This window comes from Lissotriton vulgaris, chromosome 1_1 (genome assembly GCF_964263255.1).
Source record: "Lissotriton vulgaris chromosome 1_1, aLisVul1.2, whole genome shotgun sequence".
Lineage (NCBI taxonomy): Eukaryota > Metazoa > Chordata > Amphibia > Caudata > Salamandridae > Lissotriton > Lissotriton vulgaris.
In genome coordinates, this window is record NC_141685.1 from 984,351,099 (window position 1) to 984,371,564 (window position 20,466).

Consider the following 20,466-nt stretch of genomic DNA (forward strand, 5'->3'; position numbering starts at 1 on the left):
GACCACTGACTGCAGACTATGTGGACAAAAGGAAGAATCACTGTTGCACATATTATGCATCTGCCCCTCTCTGGAAAATCTGAGACGCTACTTTCTCCTTCACGCATTCCGTTTTTTTCAAATTAGATCATGCCGCTCGGCTGTCATGCTAGCACTGAATAGCCAACAATTGCAGAAAGCTTGTAGAGCCGCAAGATTCTGTCAAAAGTCACTGCAGCTAATACAAATTACTGAGAAACACGATACTATAGTGCTGAAGCCGGATGCGTGAAGTATAATGAACTGATCCATAGAACCCCCTCTCCCCTCTCACAAACACTTCAATTACATGGATTCTTAGAAAGTTTTCCTTTTAACCATTTGAGACTTTGTACTCTTTTTTAATCATGTGTTTTATGTTACAATATTGTAAAGGTTTTAATTAACTAAATACAATAAAATTTTCACCCTGTTCACATAGTCCCAGTGGTGCTGAGGGCATTCAATTCAAATTACCTGTCACTGCTTTGTAACTGCAACTGCGAACTGTACCAGCGCTGTGTCTCCAAAGTGCCAACGCCATGTGGCGCTGTCCAGGACCCGCTGAACGCAGTGGGCCTCTCTCCTAGCAGCTTTTTTTGCGGAACATTGCATGAACTACTTAGGAGGGATTGAGTGACATTCAGTGGTGAATAGGCATCTGACTGCATTAAGCCAGCAAGCCACGGTGAATAAAGGTCTGCCACAGAGTACCCCACTGTGTCCTCTGGTCTTTCTATTGCTTGACTTTCCTTCATTTTGTCACGCGCTGGCCAGTAGCGCGTTCACAGAGGACCCGCCATACAAGTGTCCCGAGATAATATTGGCAACATTTGCAGACGTTCTAAGGGATTGTATTTTCAAGGGCCCACCCCAGGACATGGCCGAGCAAGTGGCCGCTGCAAGCTGCAGTCCGTCACTGCACGGGGACGCAGGATCACTGTACCTGCACGTCACGGCCCAGCTTGGTTCTCGTTCTGGAGGTTGTGGCGTTGGGGACCCGAGGCAGCCTTCAGTACATGAATAGATGGACTAACTCGGCCACATTTGCCCGTTCCTTCCTACGTTTAGCACATCTTTAGCACAGCTCCACTTGGGATACTTACCCGGGAAATGAATGCTCGGATTTGAAGTCCTCAATTATCGGACTACAGCAGCAAAGCGGAGCGTGCTTTGTTCCAGCCAATAGGAAGGTAAACATCGTTTACCACGATGTTTTTACAACGCAGTACCTTTACCACGCGGCCGTGACAATGCAAGTCGTTACCACGACTTGCGCTGGAGGGCGCTAAAGGATTACAAATAGTTAATTTACTATCCCAACACCTTCCCTAGGGTCCACGGGGACTGGTGTTAGAATAGTAAATTATACTATTCGAAATCCGCGCCCCAACGCAAGTCGTGGTAACGACTTGCGTTGTCACGGCCACGTGGTAAAGGTATGCGTTGTGACGGTACGCGTTGTACCGTCTTACATCCAATAGGAACATTGCAGGAACTACTTAGGAGGGATTGAGTGACATCCAGTGGTGAATAGGTATCTGACGAAGGCATGTAGCCGAAATGCATTATGCCAGCAAGCCGCAGTGAATAAAGGTCTGCCACAGAGTATATATATATATATATATATATATATATATATATATATATATATATATATATATATATATATATATATATATATATATATATAATCCAACACCAGGAAGGAAGACGCTGTCTCACACTTGTGTGGATGCCTAAACTTTTCTTCAAGATATGACCAATTTCAGCCACACCAACTGCCTTGATCACATGTACATTATGGTCAAATCGCAGTGTTATAATTGTCCATAAAAATAAATAACTGACTGTGCATTAATAAACATAAACGAGTGCTGTTAGTGTTTCTCAAACAAACCATATATGGTTCAGAATGTCTGGAAAAATGTAGCAACGAGGCATAAGATTTTTGGATTATTCTTGCGTATTTAACAAGTCCACAAAATAAATACTAGTACTAATAGTCAACCTAGTAACCATAGGAAGAGTTGGTGGCGTAGCAGCTGGGTGCCTCCTAATTGAAATGTTTGATCTCCATAACATACTTACAAAAGTTAAAGCAGCATGAACAAAGGAAAAACAGATAATAAATACATGCATACCATTGTACGATATAATATAACTTGCATTCAGTTATTTACCCATAAAATACTTATCCTTTAACGGAAAATAATCCAAGTTGTTGTTACGGACACATTGCATGTTGATACGGTACTTCGCGGAACTGGGTAATGTATCCGAAAACACAGGAATGGTATATCTGTAGGATAGTGTGACAAGATATTACACTGAGTGAATGGTATACCTACATGTGTCATGTGATCATGTGCAGTGAGCAGACGGCCTATCATGATGCCGGAACTGAATTCCTAATTTTGGACCATGTGGAGCCAAAATGCTGTGTGTCACAACACCACAGGTTAAGAGGGTTTCCCTAATGAAACCAAATTGCATTCTAAACATGCAGGCTACCACTGGAAGGTGTATAACATGAGGTGGGGAGATATAGATGTCTTGTCAGGGTGTTGTAGGGAGAAGGTGGAAGATAGGGGACCTTCCTCATATGTACACCTGTAATGACCAGATTCTCAGACCAGATAGGACCAGCTCACCAGAGCACCACCAACCCGGCCAAAACGTAACCACCTCCCTCCTCAGGACCCATCTATCCAGGCACCTGGGTACCTACCTGAGGATGGGGAACTCGCAATATACAAGCTCATATCATCAGAAACACCACTAAATCTATAGGGATTACTAGGAATACTCACTGATTACTAAGGACGTCCATGCCCTACACCACACTCATACCTCATAGTCTCGCGACCACATGGGTCCAGACTAATCTACCCCGGGGCAGTTCTGATTATTTACCATTACACACTGACCACAGTCAGTGCTCGCTCGGCAAGTCGCAATCCTGCGTGCCTACACACTAGTCTGCAGCCCTAGTGCTCTCTCCCTCACAGCCCGGTCCACAATCCGGCGAACCTACACACTAGTGTTCCTCCCTAGTGTTCTCTCATTCACAGCCCGGTCCACAATCCGGCGGACCTATGCACCAGTTTCCCACCTGGTGTTCTCATTAACGCCGCTTACCAACGACGATCACTTTCCTATGAATACCTTCAGCTCTCTCTCACTCTCTAAGTTGGGAAGTTTCTCTCACTGTTCACTAGAGGTTCACTACTACAATAATATTATGGAATGGCCGAATTACTTAGTGTATAACTATTTCCCTAGCTCAAGGGCTCCTCTCGCTCCCTAATTATTCAGTGGCTACTTACCTGATCAGGGGCAGCATCTGTTCTGGTTGTAACACCTGACTAGAAGGAAAGGTTACCTGTGCTTTAGGAACAAGAGACACACACTGTATGAAAAAGTTATTCCCTGATTTAAGTGCTCCTATTTCCTTTTGAAGAAAGGTTAGCTCTATCATAAGAACAACACATGCACACTGGTTCACTAAGAACTGGGGTATCTTTATTACAATACCAATAAAATGGGAATAGACACATACACAGATCTGCGGGGTCTCAGTAACTAACAGGAACTGTAAATAGACTGCACACCACTGAAAGAAAAAGGATTAGACATATAACAGGGACAAGGTTAATATTTAAAAATAAGGAAGGGTATCAGCTGAGGAGTGTGGGGTCTTGCTCTAGCTGTCATCTGGGCTCCTCTCTCGTCTGTGCCTTAGCTCGTCTTAGATCCTCTCCTGCACTCTTGAACACACATCTGCGCTGATCACTCTGCACTGGATTCCTCTCCCCCACGAACTCTCTCCACCTTCCAACTTCAGTCTAATTGTTTCTGCCGCTCTGATAACCGTTCGCTCCACTAGCTTCTTCACTCTGTCTGATTGTCTCTGTGCTAATGTCCAATTCACTCCAGCTGCTCCCACAGATTAATCCACGATACAACTTCAGTCTCTTCCAAAAGGCATTACTTCAGACTCCAGCTGTTCACAACTCCTCCTGATAAGTAACTGCTTCTGACTGCTTCCTTCAGTTCCAGCTCACTGACTGTCTGTCTGTCCTCTCTCTGTTCCAAGCATCTTCTGTCTCTTCTCCTCTGCTCCAACTCCTCTCCTTCTGCACTTAACTCTTTCTGCTCCAATCATCCACTGAACTCCTTCCAACTCAAACTCTTTCTGATTCTCCACTCCTTCTGCAATTCCACTCCTCTCCTCTGCTCCAATCCAACTCAACTCTGTCTGCAACTCCAGCTCAACTCTGTCTGCAACTCCAGCTCAACTCTGTCTGCAACTCCAGCTCAACTCTGTCTAGCTCGAACTCTTTCTGCTCCTCCAACTCAACTAACTAACTCCGCCTCTGCACTTCACTAATATGGAATGCTGTCTCCTCATGGAAAGTTCCAGCCATCAGCCCGCCGCTCATCAGATCTCTGCACCACTCCGCGTCAAGGACACACACCCAGCCGACCGGCCTTTTGTGGTGTCTTCCACACAGAGAATAATACAGCCTACCGATAAGGGCTGGCCCAGACCGGTTCTCTCCAAGTGGACAACAGCTCAAAACTAAAACATTACCTTTACCCTGCAAGCATCTCAGCTCTGCAGGGATAGAAAGCAAAATGGAGTCTCTCTAGTTCTGGGCCTTGTAGGCCTGAGAAGGATGAAATAACCCTTAGCTCTGTCAGAGTACCTACACAAACCATACCAATATGTAATATAAAGTCAGGACTACAAAGGACACATAACTATGTCAAAGCCAATAGGCAATAGATGGATTAGAGTCAAGAATAAGGGATCTATCATCATATAAAGCAGCTATCCTCTTCTAGGTCTGGAAGAAAGGGCTTAAAAGGGCCAACACAAGGTAAGAATACAGATTATAGATGTTAGCAAGCTTAAAGTCATCATCACTCCGAAATAGAGCCAAAAACCATGTCAGGACATTCCATCCTTGACTTTATCTTGCGAACATCTATAAACAACAACAAACTAATAAACAAACATCAACATAATCTATCAACAAAACCAAAAACCAAAAGACTCTCTAAAATAAATGACAACTTAAGGAAATACCATCTAAAACTTGATGTAGGTAATACAAATCTAACAACCAACTAAAAACAAATCAAAGCACCCTTGACCTGAATGCTGAAATGTAACTAAGATTGATCTGATAACAACAGAAACTAACCAAAGCACCCTCGAACTAAATGTGCCTCAACTTCTAGTGATAACTCATGAAATCTATTGGTGAAGGGCCATGTTTGTGAAATGAAAATAACAATGGGCCTAAATGAGGCCTACCTACGTAGGTCAACTTAAGAACTAAAATGTGCCTCAACTTCTAATGATAACTCATGAAATCTATTGGTGTAGTGCCATGTTTGTGGAATAAAAACAACAAGGGGCCTAAATGAGGCCTACCTACTTTGGTCAACTTAAGAAAGGATTTGGTAAAATCTGACAAATAAACATGACAAAGGGTCCTCAAGGTCTGGGCAACTATTACTAATAGATGTAGGACATAACCTGACTAAAAGACACACCTCCCAGGACAACTTAAAGTCTAGGGTGACCACCCTTGGAACTAATCACACTGTTCTAATTACGAGTTGATGAATCAAAGTGAAAGTGTAATAACAGGAAAATAAGGATAACCCCATTCCTACAAAATAGCTGGTGTAGCACTATGCATATCAAGCAATAAGTCGAAGAAAATTATCTAAGTGTGGTGTATACATTTTTCCAAAAGATCATAGATTTAAATTTGAACCATGCCAAAGGCAATAGGTAAAGGTCACAAATCATCTAACTCAGAAAACAGTTTGCACCTAGTCCCTCTCTGTATCATGCTGTGGAACACATGTGTGCACCATCATTTAAAACATTATTGTCTTTCCAGTGACAAGACTGTTTTGCAGAAAACAGGAAAACTATGAAATAGGTGAAAGATAAACAAGTGTATCAATAATGAGATAGCGTAGCATACTAAAAGCAAAACAAATATGAATCATTGCATAAATGTGGCACTGCATCATCAAAACCATGAACAGGACTGGGATTTTTTTTTCAAGTGGGGCCTGTATATGGTAACTGCAAAAGTGGCATAAAGTCCATCTGAAATAGAAACATGGGAAAAATGCAAGGCTCAAGAATGCAGGCCAAGGAATTACATTTCAGGTCAATGAAAATTTTTTCAAAAATTGAGTATCTGGAATTTGAACCTGACTGCTGAGGCAGTCAATTGTCAATTATAAGCCAATTGTCACTATAGGTAGTGCTTTTCTATAGTTGGTCTCTTCTTAGGAAAAGTTCATCTGCAAAAGCCATGATTCTCCATCTTCATCTGTATCCGGCGCCAAGGACGCACACCCTCCAGTCTGGTCTGCCTGGTACGTCTGCTTCTAATCCTGGATTCAGCCTGGTACGTCTGCTTCTAATCCTGGATTCAGCCTCGGGGGTTTTGGAGGTTGGGGGCATTCATTCCGAAAACAACAAACAAAAACAAAAAAAACACGGCACTCCAAAATAAGAAAATCACACTCATCCAGGGCCCCCACATGATAAAGCCATCTGAAACGAGAAACACACATCATCAATCTTGAAAAAACACATTTTCCATTTAAAAAGCACCCCAAACAAGTGCTTTTTATTTTCGAAAGAAACCTCCTAATTCATAAAAAGAATTCTTCTAAATCCAAGGAATGATTTAAACATTCTACTAATACCATATTCTTTAAATTTGTTTGGGCAAAATCTAATTTTGTCATACACAGCCAGAAGTGCTGGGGCCTAGCTACTCCTCACTCCTCTGAAAAACAGCCCCTCCCTCTAGAAAGATGTTCGCGCTCAGAGTTTTGAATCAGCTCCAACCATAATAAGCAGGAGCTGGGCTACACTGCGATGTAATTTTGAATCACTGCCAAATGCTGATCTCATTGCAGGAGCAAAGCTCCTGACAACCATTCTGTTTAAGCACCTCTAATCTCTAGTCAGGGAAGCTCACTGGGCCTACTATATTTATCTAACTCCAAGGGCCAAGCGCCTGTCAATTATTCTGCATGTGCAAGCATCCCTTTCCTGAAGTCAATGAAGCTGTCTGCGCCGACTACAAGGAAGAGCAACTTGACCCCCCCTTATATAAACATTTCTCCGCGGAAAGAAATTGTAGCATAGCCAAGAATAACAAGCTGGCTCTCTCTGCTCTCAGAAGTTACCCACTGGGCCTCCACCCTTTCAAAACCTGAGCCACGAACAGATGCCGGGCTCATATCAGCCAAGGTCAAAGCAAATGCCTTCAAACTGAAAACATACAGCCGTTCCCAGGCCAGAAACACTGACCATTATTTACTAACTAACTGAAGCAGATTTAAACGTGGTAAAAAGCATATTTGTCTGTAACACAGTCACATGCTAGCATTTTAAAATAATTCTATCATAAAGTACTGCTACTTGCTGAAAGGGAAAAAATATTAGAACAACATTGCATGCAGACACATTTCATTTTTCTTTTTTTTTTTTTAAATAACATGTGAAACACCATCAAATTAAACAAGGGGCAACATGTAATTTTGCATTGCATAACCAAGAATTCATAATTTAGTGTGCAAGCTTTTCTATTCTACCTATTAAAAGGGCCAGATTTATATTTGCAGATAGCTATTTATTTTTCTAACTGAGTGGGTTAACTTTCACACGCTATTCTAAAGGGCAGCTTGCGTCAGGTAAAATAATCATTTATAATTTCTAGAACATTTTTTTTTAAAAGCACACGGTTGCATTTCACTAATTTAAAGCACATTCTATGATGGGTCTGTTTTAATTTGTTCTTCACAACCTTTAAAGCACTAATTCTAAAACACTGGTTCGTGTACCATCCACAGCTGATAACCCTTATCTCAATCCGACTGGTTGATTTATAACTTTCCTACCTCCGAGTCAGACACATTAAATCATGTGTTCAAAGGCAAACCCACACAAACTCATGGACGCATTTCAAATAGAATGTTAAATGAACACTGCTTTTCTCTTCTCCATGCAAGATGTTACCATTCTGTCAGCAAGCTGACAAAGCACATAGGCAGACCCAGCAACCAATGAAAAAGTCAAATCAAACCATCATTAATCTAAACAATCACTGACTTTTAGTGTCAGCTCACATAACCATGCATGTTAAACAGCATGTTAAAATAAATACTGCCGTCTCAATTCAAGATATTAACCCTTTGGCAGCTCAAACACAATCATTCCCCAATGTCTGCAGTACATGGGAAATTCAAGAACTTATCACTCCACGTTTTCATATAACACGTACGCACATCTTCAAAACAATTTCTCCAAGCATTTGAAAGAGATCCAGCTCTCTCCTGCCTAACGTAATGATAACATGCTCTGTACAAGCCATAACCACATGGCGCTATTCACAAGCCATATTTACAAGAAAGTCAACAAGTCCAAATAATGACATGCTCTTCACAAAGTATATATACAAAGCGCAATTCACAAGGAACACAGCAAGTCAAAATGAGAACAGGCTCCTCACAAGCCATATTTACATGGCGCTATTCACAAGCCATATTTACAAGAAACTCAACAAGTCATAATAATGACATGCTCTTCACAAGGCATATATACAAGGCGCAATTCACAAGAAACTCAGCAAGTCAAAATAAGAACATGCTCCTCACAAGCCATATTTACATGGCGCTATTCACAAGCCATATTTACAAGAAACTCAACAAGTCATATTACATTGAATACATTTCACATTGCACAGCATAAGCAAATGCAGCAAGCAATTTAATGGGCAATTTAAAAGCATTTTTCACACACATATGTACAATTGCATCATCACCAAGATGGAATTGGCTCCCTCATGTAATGTCACCCTTCAAGCCTGACAGTTTAAACACCAAGATGAAAAGCATTTCTTCCACCCTGCATAAGTCAAATGCCATGATATACTGCAATCTCCTTACAGTGCAACTGTTCAAGCCCATAGGTCAATTTCGTGCCGAGTGCAAACCAACAAGATAAAAACAATACAGCGCACACAGGCTACGTAAACAGTTCGTGACGCCAGATGTAATGACCAGATTCTCAGACCAGATAGGACCAGCTCACCAGAGCACCACCAACCCGGCCAAAACGTAACCACCTCCCTCCTCAGGACCCATCTATCCAGGCACCTGGGTACCTATCTGAGGATGGGGAACTCGCAATATACGAGCTCATATCATCAGAAACACCACTAAATCTATAGGGATTACTAGGAATACTCACTGATTACTAAGGACGTCCATGCCCTACACCACACTCATACCTCATAGTCTCGCGACCACATGGGTCCAGACTAATCTACCCTGGGGCAGTTCTGATTATTTACCATTACACACTGACCACAGTCAGTGCTCGCTCGGCAAGTCGCAATCCTGCGTGCCTACACACTAGTCTGCAGCCCTAGTGCTCTCTCCCTCACAGCCCGGTCCACAATCCGGTGAACCTACACACTAGTGTTCCTCCCTAGTGTTCTCTCACTCACAGCCCGGTCCACAATCCGGCGGACCTATGCGCCAGTTTCCCACCTGGTGTTCTCATTAACGCCGCTTACCAACGACGATCACTTTCCTATGAATACCTTCAGCTCTCTCTCTCTCTCTATGTTGGGAAGTTTCTCTCACTATTCACTAGAGGTTCACTACTACAATAATATTATGGAATGGCCGAATTACTTAGTGTATAACTATTTCCCTAGCTTAAGGGCTCCTCTCGCTCCCTAATTATTCAGTGGCTACTTACCTGATCAGGGGCAGCATCTGTTCTGGTTGTAACACCTGACTAGAAGGAAAGGTTACCTGCGCTTTAAGAACAAGAGACACACACTGTATGCAAAAGTTATTCCCTGATTTAAGCGCTCCTATTTCCTTTTGAAGAAAGGTTAGCTCTATCATAAGAACAACACATGCACACTGGTTCACTAAGAACTGGGGTATCTTTATTACAATAACAATAAAATGGGAATAGACACATACACAGATCTGCGGGGTCTCTGTAACTAACAGGAACTGTAAATAGACTGCACACCACTGAAATAAAAAGGATTAGACATATAACAGGGACAAGGTTAATATTTAAAAATAAGGAAGGGTATCACCTGAGGAGTGTGGGGTCTTGCTCTAGCTGTCATCTGGGCTCCTCTCTCGTCTGTGCCTTAGCTCGTCTTAGATCCTCTCCTGCACTCTTGGACACACATCTGCGCTGATCACTCTGCACTGGATTCCTCTCCCCCACAAACTCTCTCCACCTTCCAACTTCAGTCTAATTGTTTCGGCCGCTCTGATAACCGTTCGCTCCACTAGCTTCTTCACTCTGTCTGATTGTCTCTGTGCTAATGTCCAATTCACTCCAGCTGCTCCCACAGATTAATCCACGATATAACTTCAGTCTCTTCCAAAAGGCATTACTTCAGACTCCAGCTGTTCACAACTCCTCCTGATAAGTAACTGCTTCTGACTGCTTCCTTCAGTTCCAGCTCACTGACTGTCTGTCTGTCCTCTCTCTGTTCCAAGCATCTTCTGTCTCTTCTCCTCTGCTCCAACTCCTCTCCTTCTGCACTTAACTCTTTCTGCTCCAATCATCCACTGAACTCCTTCCAACTCAAACTCTTTCTGATTCTCCACTCCTTCTGCAACTCCACTCCTCTCCTCTGCTCCAATCCAACTCAACTCTGTCTGCAACTCCAGCTCAACTCTGTCTGCAACTCCAGCTCAACTCTGTCTAGCTCGAACTCTTTCTGCTCCTCCAACTCAACTCTGTCTGCAACTCCAGCTCAACTCTGTCTGCAACTCCAGCTCAACTCTGTCTAGCTCGAACTCTTTGTGCTCCTCCAACTCAACTAACTAACTCCGCCTCTGCACTTCACTAATATGAAATGCTGTCTCCTCATGGAAAGTTCCAGCCATCAGCCCGCCGCCCATCAGATCTCTGCACCACTCCACGTCAAGGACACACACCCAGCCGGCCGGCCTTTTGTGGTGTCTTCCACACAGAGAATAATACAGCCTACCGATAAGGGCTGGCCCGGACCAGTTCTCTCCAAGTGGACAACAGCTCAAAACTAAAACATTACCTTTACCCTGCAAGCATCTCAGCTCTGCAGGGATAGAAAGCAAAATGGAGTCTCTCTTGTTCTGGGCCTTGTAGGCCTGAGAAGGATGAAATAACCCTTAGCTCTGTCAGAGTACCTACACAAACCATACCAATATGTAATATAAAGTCAGGACTACAAAGGACACATAACTATGTCAAAGCCAATAGGCAATAGATGGATTAGAGTCAATAATAAGGGATCTATCATCATATAAAGCAGCTATCCTCTTCTAGGTCTGGAAGAAAGGGCTTAAAAGGGCCAACACAAGGTAAGAATACAGATTATAGATGTTAGCAAGCTTAAAGTCATCATCACTCCGAAATAGAGCCAAAAACCATGTCAGGACAACACCCTTATACACTTAAGCTCAACTGAACTACTCCTAGTGATGTGCTGATCATGCGTAGTTCTATAAAATGAACGATCCAATTGTCCTCTCCTAACAGGGTTTTGGTAGTCGATATCAGGCGAGGTGACCCATTCAATTCTGATGCTCCCAAGACAACAACATTGTAGTGCATCAACTATAAACACTCATAATAGCTTCATGCCAGTGGTAATCAAAATCTAAAAGAAAGTTAGAAAAACGAAATTTTGAGAAAATGGCAAGTCTTATCTGAGATGTCCAACTACACCATGCAGATAGTCAAGGAAAAGGGTAGGGGTCTCGTTCACAAGTGGTCCAGCATATCCAGTAGTACCACTTCCTTTCCTCCTGTAAGAGACACATACAGTGTCAGATAACAGTACAGTAGCAAACACTTGCCATAATACAAAACATTTAAAAGCACTTAACATTTACAGGCAATTAAAATGTACTGGTCAGAAACATGCTATGCCTGAACAACAACATTATTCAGTATATAGATGAATACGCATCTTTTCATTGTGGTTCAGCCTGTTAGGGTACAAGGTATTGAGATAAATGATCAACTATGACTCCCTTTTACTCATCCTTAGAACACGATCCCCACCTCTGGTAGGTGCCCGAATATGTTCTATAACCAAAAATAGTAACAAATTTCTTTCACCAAAGTGGCTGTTGGAAAACAGTCTAGCTACTGGAGGGCATATCAGCAAGGGCTGACGATAAAATTCTCGCCGCTTTAGCGTCCGTCTTCGGACGAAAAGCAGCAATAATTTTATCGCACTATCTGCATGAACACGCTAACACGTGTTTCCATGCCTCAACACCATTTACCATAACGCCCAGCTTTGCATCTCTAATGAGATGCAAAGTGGGTGTTCCTTCCCAAAATAACGGGAGAAATGTCACTAACCGACATTTCTCCAATTATTAAGCTGCACGCTAACATGCATAGCGATAAGAAAAGAAGCGCTAACTGCGGTTATCATTACTTTCCTTACGCCTGCTTGCAGTCTGGCTTAGCCATGATATCCAATGGAAGGTGGATATCATGGCTGAGTCTGCCCTGCCCTATCATCAAGCTATGGCCAAAAGTTGTGCGATTATCGCTGGATTTCCAGCCATAATCACACATTTGGCAGCTTACGCCTGAAATGTTATCGCTGTTGAGATAAGCGTTGCTGATAGCAGGCTATCTCAGTGATAAAATTCAGCATTAGCCAGCGATAAATATCCTTGCGCTAAGCGCACTGAGGGATAACTATCGCTGGCCCTTGCTGATATGCCCCTGGGTTCTTTGGATCCCTGTGTTTTATGGCCCTCAGATGTTCCAACACTCTTTTTTGTCCGCAAATACAGTGCTACCAATATATCTTAAACAACATGGGCACATCAGGGCACATATTACATGGTTGATAGTGCAAGTGAGGAATTGCCAGATCCGGCGTGTTTTACCATTCTGGGTGGCATATGAATTCAGCTGTCTGACTGCCTCCACAAGCCTTGCAACGTCCGCAAGGAGAAAAACAACTTGCAATTATGTTCACTGGTATTGCTTAAGGGAGTAATATCACTTTTCACTAGAACCTCACCTTCTCTGGCAAAGGCCTCCTCCATGCTACAATTTCTTCTAGCACGAAATAACTCCCCATAGGGGATGCTCCACTTAACATTCTATTTACAAAAAGGGGTGGTGAGGGACAGAGTCTCTGAATTAAACAGAATACTCTCACCCAGTCAAGAGATCAGGGCTAGATCCAACACCGTTTTTTAGCTCACTGCACCATCCCAGTTTCAGAACCTGGCTGTATGCAAATTAGTCTGTTCCTGTCCCAGTGCATGATGGGAACAGGGCAAACCAAACTACAAAAGCCAATTCTTACACTGGGAAGGAAACAAGCTACCGGGGACCGGTTTCTGGCATTTCAGCCGTCTTCGGCCCGGCTTGCTTGAATCCTGATGGTGCAATGAGCAAGGGACTCACATCTGAGTATACCCTTCCACGCTTAGGGTGGACAAAAATATTTACAAAAAGGGGTGGTGAGGGACAGAGTCTCTGAATTAAACAGAATACTCTCACCCAGTCAAGAGATCAGGGCTAGATCCAACACCATTTTTTAGCTCACTGCACCATCCCAGTTTCAGAACCTGGCTGTATGCAAATTAGTCTGTTCCTGTCCCAGTGCATGATGGGAACAGGGCAAACCAAACTACAAAAGCCAATTCTTACACTGGGAAGGAAACAAGCTACCGGGGACCGGTTTCTGGCATTTCAGCCGTCTTCGGCCCGGCTTGCTTGAATCCTGATGGTGCAATGAGCAAGGGACTCACATCTGAGTATACCCTTCCACGCTTAGGGTGGACAAAAATATTTACAAAAAGGGGTGGTGAGGGACAGAGTCTCTGAATTAAACAGAATACTCTCACCCAGTCAAGAGATCAGGGCTAGATCCAACACCGTTTTTTAGCTCACTGCACCATCCCAGTTTCAGAACCTGGCTGTATGCAAATTAGTCTGTTCCTGTCCCAGTGCATGATGGGAACAGGGCAAACCAAACTACAAAAGCCAATTCTTACACTGGGAAGGAAACAAGCTACCGGGGACCGGTTTCTGGCATTTCAGCCGTCTTCGGCCCGGCTTGCTTGAATCCTGATGGTGCAATGAGCAAGGGACTCACATCTGAGTATACCCTTCCACGCTTAGGGTGGACAAAAATATTTACAAAAAGGGGTGGTGAGGGACAGAGTCTCTGAATTAAACAGAATACTCTCACCCAGTCAAGAGATCAGGGCTAGATCCAACACCGTTTTTTAGCTCACTGCACCATCCCAGTTTCAGAACCTGGCTGTATGCAAATTAGTCTGTTCCTGTCCCAGTGCATGATGGGAACAGGGCAAACCAAACTACAAAAGCCAATTCTTACACTGGGAAGGAAACAAGCTACCGGGGACCGGTTTCTGGCATTTCAGCCGTCTTCGGCCCGGCTTGCTTGAATCCTGATGGTGCAATGAGCAAGGGACTCACATCTGAGTATACCCTTCCACGCTTAGGGTGGACAAAAATATTTACAAAAAGGGGTGGTGAGGGACAGAGTCTCTGAATTAAACAGAATACTCTCACCCAGTCAAGAGATCAGGGCTAGATCCAACACCGTTTTTTAGCTCACTGCACCATCCCAGTTTCAGAACCTGGCTGTATGCAAATTAGTCTGTTCCTGTCCCAGTGCATGATGGGAACAGGGCAAACCAAACTACAAAAGCCAATTCTTACACTGGGAAGGAAACAAGCTACCGGGGACCGGTTTCTGGCATTTCAGCCGTCTTCGGCCCGGCTTGCTTGAATCCTGATGGTGCAATGAGCAAGGGACTCACATCTGAGTATACCCTTCCACGCTTAGGGTGGACAAAAATATTTACAAAAAGGGGTGGTGAGGGACAGAGTCTCTGAATTAAACAGAATACTCTCACCCAGTCAAGAGATCAGGGCTAGATCCAACACCGTTTTTTAGCTCACTGCACCATCCCAGTTTCAGAACCTGGCTGTATGCAAATTAGTCTGTTCCTGTCCCAGTGCATGATGGGAACAGGGCAAACCAAACTACAAAAGCCAATTCTTACACTGGGAAGGAAACAAGCTACCGGGGACCGGTTTCTGGCATTTCAGCCGTCTTCGGCCCGGCTTGCTTGAATCCTGATGGTGCAATGAGCAAGGGACTCACATCTGAGTATACCCTTCCACGCTTAGGGTGGACAAAAATATTTACAAAAAGGGGTGGTGAGGGACAGAGTCTCTGAATTAAACAGAATACTCTCACCCAGTCAAGAGATCAGGGCTAGATCCAACACCGTTTTTTAGCTCACTGCACCATCCCAGTTTCAGAACCTGGCTGTATGCAAATTAGTCTGTTCCTGTCCCAGTGCATGATGGGAACAGGGCAAACCAAACTACAAAAGCCAATTCTTACACTGGGAAGGAAACAAGCTACCGGGGACCGGTTTCTGGCATTTCAGCCGTCTTCGGCCCGGCTTGCTTGAATCCTGATGGTGCAATGAGCAAGGGACTCACATCTGAGTATACCCTTCCACGCTTAGGGTGGACAAAAATATTTACAAAAAGGGGTGGTGAGGGACAGAGTCTCTGAATTAAACAGAATACTCTCACCCAGTCAAGAGATCAGGGCTAGATCCAACACCGTTTTTTAGCTCACTGCACCATCCCAGTTTCAGAACCTGGCTGTATGCAAATTAGTCTGTTCCTGTCCCAGTGCATGATGGGAACAGGGCAAACCAAACTACAAAAGCCAATTCTTACACTGGGAAGGAAACAAGCTACCGGGGACCGGTTTCTGGCATTTCAGCCGTCTTCGGCCCGGCTTGCTTGAATCCTGATGGTGCAATGAGCAAGGGACTCACATCTGAGTATACCCTTCCACGCTTAGGGTGGACAAAAATATTTACAAAAAGGGGTGGTGAGGGACAGAGTCTCTGAATTAAACAGAATACTCTCACCCAGTCAAGAGATCAGGGCTAGATCCAACACCGTTTTTTAGCTCACTGCACCATCCCAGTTTCAGAACCTGGCTGTATGCAAATTAGTCTGTTCCTGTCCCAGTGCATGATGGGAACAGGGCAAACCAAACTACAAAAGCCAATTCTTACACTGGGAAGGAAACAAGCTACCGGGGACCGGTTTCTGGCATTTCAGCCGTCTTCGGCCCGGCTTGCTTGAATCCTGATGGTGCAATGAGCAAGGGACTCACATCTGAGTATACCCTTCCACGCTTAGGGTGGACAAAAATATTTACAAAAAGGGGTGGTGAGGGACAGAGTCTCTGAATTAAACAGAATACTCTCACCCAGTCAAGAGATCAGGGCTAGATCCAACACCGTTTTTTAGCTCACTGCACCATCCCAGTTTCAGAACCTGGCTGTATGCAAATTAGTCTGTTCCTGTCCCAGTGCATGATGGGAACAGGGCAAACCAAACTACAAAAGCCAATTCTTACACTGGGAAGGAAACAAGCTACCGGGGACCGGTTTCTGGCATTTCAGCCGTCTTCGGCCCGGCTTGCTTGAATCCTGATGGTGCAATGAGCAAGGGACTCACATCTGAGTATACCCTTCCACGCTTAGGGTGGACAAAAATATTTACAAAAAGGGGTGGTGAGGGACAGAGTCTCTGAATTAAACAGAATACTCTCACCCAGTCAAGAGATCAGGGCTAGATCCAACACCGTTTTTTAGCTCACTGCACCATCCCAGTTTCAGAACCTGGCTGTATGCAAATTAGTCTGTTCCTGTCCCAGTGCATGATGGGAACAGGGCAAACCAAACTACAAAAGCCAATTCTTACACTGGGAAGGAAACAAGCTACCGGGGACCGGTTTCTGGCATTTCAGCCGTCTTCGGCCCGGCTTGCTTGAATCCTGATGGTGCAATGAGCAAGTGGTCTGTTTAACTCAGACACTCTGTTCATCACCACCCCCTTTTCTAAATCGTTTTTGGCCACTATAGGTGTGGCAGGGTATACTCAGACATGAGTCCCTTTCTCACTGCTCCATCAGGATTCAAGCAAGCCGGGCCGAAGAAGGCTGAAATGCCAGAAACCGGTCCCCGGTAGCTTGTCTCCTTTCTGGTGAAGAATTGGCTTGGTAGTTTAGTCTGCCCTGTTCCCATGATGCACTGGGCCAGGGACAGACTGATTTGCATATAGCCAGGTTCTGAGCTGGGATGGGGCAGTGAGATAAATAACGGTGATGGATCAAGCCCTGATCTTTGGACTGGGTAAGAGTGGTCTGTTTAACTCAGACACTCTGTTCATCACCACCCCCTTTTCTAAATCGTTTTTGGCCACTATAGGTGTGGCAGGGTATACTCAGACATGAGTCCCTTTCTCACTGCTCCATCAGGATTCAAGCAAGCCGGGCCGAAGAAGGCTGAAATGCCAGAAACCGGTCCCCGGTAGCTTGTCTCCTTTCTGGTGAAGAATTGGCTTGGTAGTTTAGTCTGCCCTGTTCCCATGATGCACTGGGCCAGGGACAGACTGATTTGCATATAGCCAGGTTCTGAGCTGGGATGGGGCAGTGAGATAAATAACGGTGATGGATCAAGCCCTGATCTTTGGACTGGGTAAGAGTGGTCTGTTTAACTCAGACACTCTGTTCATCACCACCCCCTTTTCTAAATCGTTTTTGGCCACTATAGGTGTGGCAGGGTATACTCAGACATGAGTCCCTTTCTCACTGCTCCATCAGGATTCAAGCAAGCCGGGCCGAAGAAGGCTGAAATGCCAGAAACCGGTCCCCGGTAGCTTGTCTCCTTTCTGGTGAAGAATTGGCTTGGTAGTTTAGTCTGCCCTGTTCCCATGATGCACTGGGCCAGGGACAGACTGATTTGCATATAGCCAGGTTCTGAGCTGGGATGGGGCAGTGAGATAAATAACGGTGATGGATCAAGCCCTGATCTTTGGACTGGGTAAGAGTGGTCTGTTTAACTCAGACACTCTGTTCATCACCACCCCCTTTTCTAAATCGTTTTTGGCCACTATAGGTGTGGCAGGGTATACTCAGACATGAGTCCCTTTCTCACTGCTCCATCAGGATTCAAGCAAGCCGGGCCGAAGAAGGCTGAAATGCCAGAAACCGGTCCCCGGTAGCTTGTCTCCTTTCTGGTGAAGAATTGGCTTGGTAGTTTAGTCTGCCCTGTTCCCATGATGCACTGGGCCAGGGACAGACTGATTTGCATATAGCCAGGTTCTGAGCTGGGATGGGGCAGTGAGATAAATAACGGTGATGGATCAAGCCCTGATCTTTGGACTGGGTAAGAGTGGTCTGTTTAACTCAGACACTCTGTTCATCACCACCCCCTTTTCACCACCCCCTTTTCTACCACCCCCTTTTCTAAACCACTTAACATTCTTGCGGTGGCCGCTAAGAGCGTACAGGATTCTGTTGCCGATCATGGCTTTTCGGAATAGTTTGGTATGTACTTTGTTGTTGATAACCTCATTGGTAACATCAAGATCTTCAATGCAGGTGTAGCTCATGGTGTGTGTGAATACGAGATTAAGAGAGTTGTTCTGCGACAGCAGCCATCAATCTCTTCCAGATGATAAATAGGTTGTCGATGTTTCTCCGCCTCAGAACCACGTTGTCCATGTTTAATGCAAGTTCCTGCTGCACAAAATTCTAAATGAAGCCCTAAGTTGGATTTTTGATGTAGGCACTAATGAATACTAATTACACTGGCACTCATTTTTGGGGACCAGCACTTATTTTTCCTTATTAGATAGTCTCTGAGAAAAAAGGAGGAAGAGAAAGAGGTTTGTACTGTCACAACAAAGGCAGTGTCTGTCAGTGGATTAAAGAGGCCTGTGGTGAATTCAAACCTACGCAGATTTGGTATTCTGCGCCACTGGCCACCGGCATCTTAGCAAAGCTTTGGCACCGGCACTCCTTCTTTTACATATTAAGGACTGCACTTTCTAATAAACTGTAATTACTTTAAAAGTACATGCTATTTTAATCAATGCGTTTTGCACTCTGTAGCCAAGAGGGATGTGAACCAAGTTGATAAGTTTCTGATGAATTAAAAAGAAATCATAGAATAATAAGATATGTCTTCATGTATTGGGACTACATTAAGCATTTTCTGTGGTGAATGTCAACGTGTTCATATAATGTCCTGTAAGTTATGCCTTTTTTAAATATTATTTTCAAGCTTTGCTCAAAACTGTAATAACTATTAAATAAAACAAAGAAAGAAAACAGCACTGTAAAAAGTATTGTCCTTGGCTATTATTAACCTATTAGTTTGAGTGCAGATCCAAGATGAAGAGAATCCCAAGGTCCTTCTTCAAGCAGGACACAAACTACCCTAAAATGCACATGCCTTCTTTGTAACTCATTGAGGTATATCTGTGGTACTGTGTGGGTTTCCCACATTGGGACTACTTTGCAGATCATCTCCATTGTTGTCCATTGTGACCTTTTTTATGGTCTGAATTTGACTCTTCCAGGAGAACTAGGACTACAACTACCAGAAATCATTAGTTTGTTATTGCAAAGCCCAAGACTAGAACCATAGAGCCAGATGTACGAAGATGGGATTTTGAATTTCCTAATTAGCGATTCTGTAGGAATCGCTATTTAGGAAATGCAAAATGATATGTACAAATTTTGTGATTTCTTAATAGCAATTCCTACAAAGCAGGAATCGTTATTAGGGAATCACAAATAGGAAATGCCATTGCATTCCCACTTATGGGTAAAATAAGAAATGTTTTTTATTTCTTAACTTGAAATTTCCTAATAGGAAGTCCAAACTCAAGGGTGCCTTTAATTTTCAGGCCCTCCTGGAGGCACCCCGAAATTTGTTATGCACATGAAAGGGCATATATGCCCTTGTAACTGCATATATGCCCTTAGGGCATATGTGCACTTCGTGTCATATTTAAAAATGCATTCTTAAATGCATTTTTTAATTTTGCACATGGTTAACATTGGCTTAAAGTCGCTGGTAAAAGCATTTCCTAAATGCCCAAATTGCATTTAGGAAATGCTATGTAATGTGCAATACGAATTGCAAATAGGGAAACCCTATTTGCGATTCCTAAATCGAGGTCGCAATTTGAGAATTGTGCCAGGTAGAAATCACAAATTGCGACCTCTAGCGGGCATTTGTACCTCTGAAAAGGCTATGTAACATTTCGTAACAGGCTGAAATGGCCATTCAGCCCATTAAGAAATGCTAAATGGCTTTCTACATCAGGCCATAGTGTCCTGATGCAGCTTAGCCATATGGTCATGCCAGAAAACAGAAACCATATAGCAGCGGTGCTGTGTAGGGTGGTGACGCCTTTGTCTTACCCTTCAAAGTGATGGAGTGAGAATCCCATTATCACTGTTTTGA

At 43.9% G+C, this 20,466-nt stretch overlaps 1 protein-coding gene across 4 annotated transcripts in view; it reads left to right on the top strand.

The window, feature by feature from the left end:
- Window positions 1-20,466, top strand: part of LOC147748347 (C-type lectin domain family 4 member G-like) — a 109,867-nt gene that overhangs the window by 89,071 nt on the left and 330 nt on the right. The window lies entirely within an intron of this gene.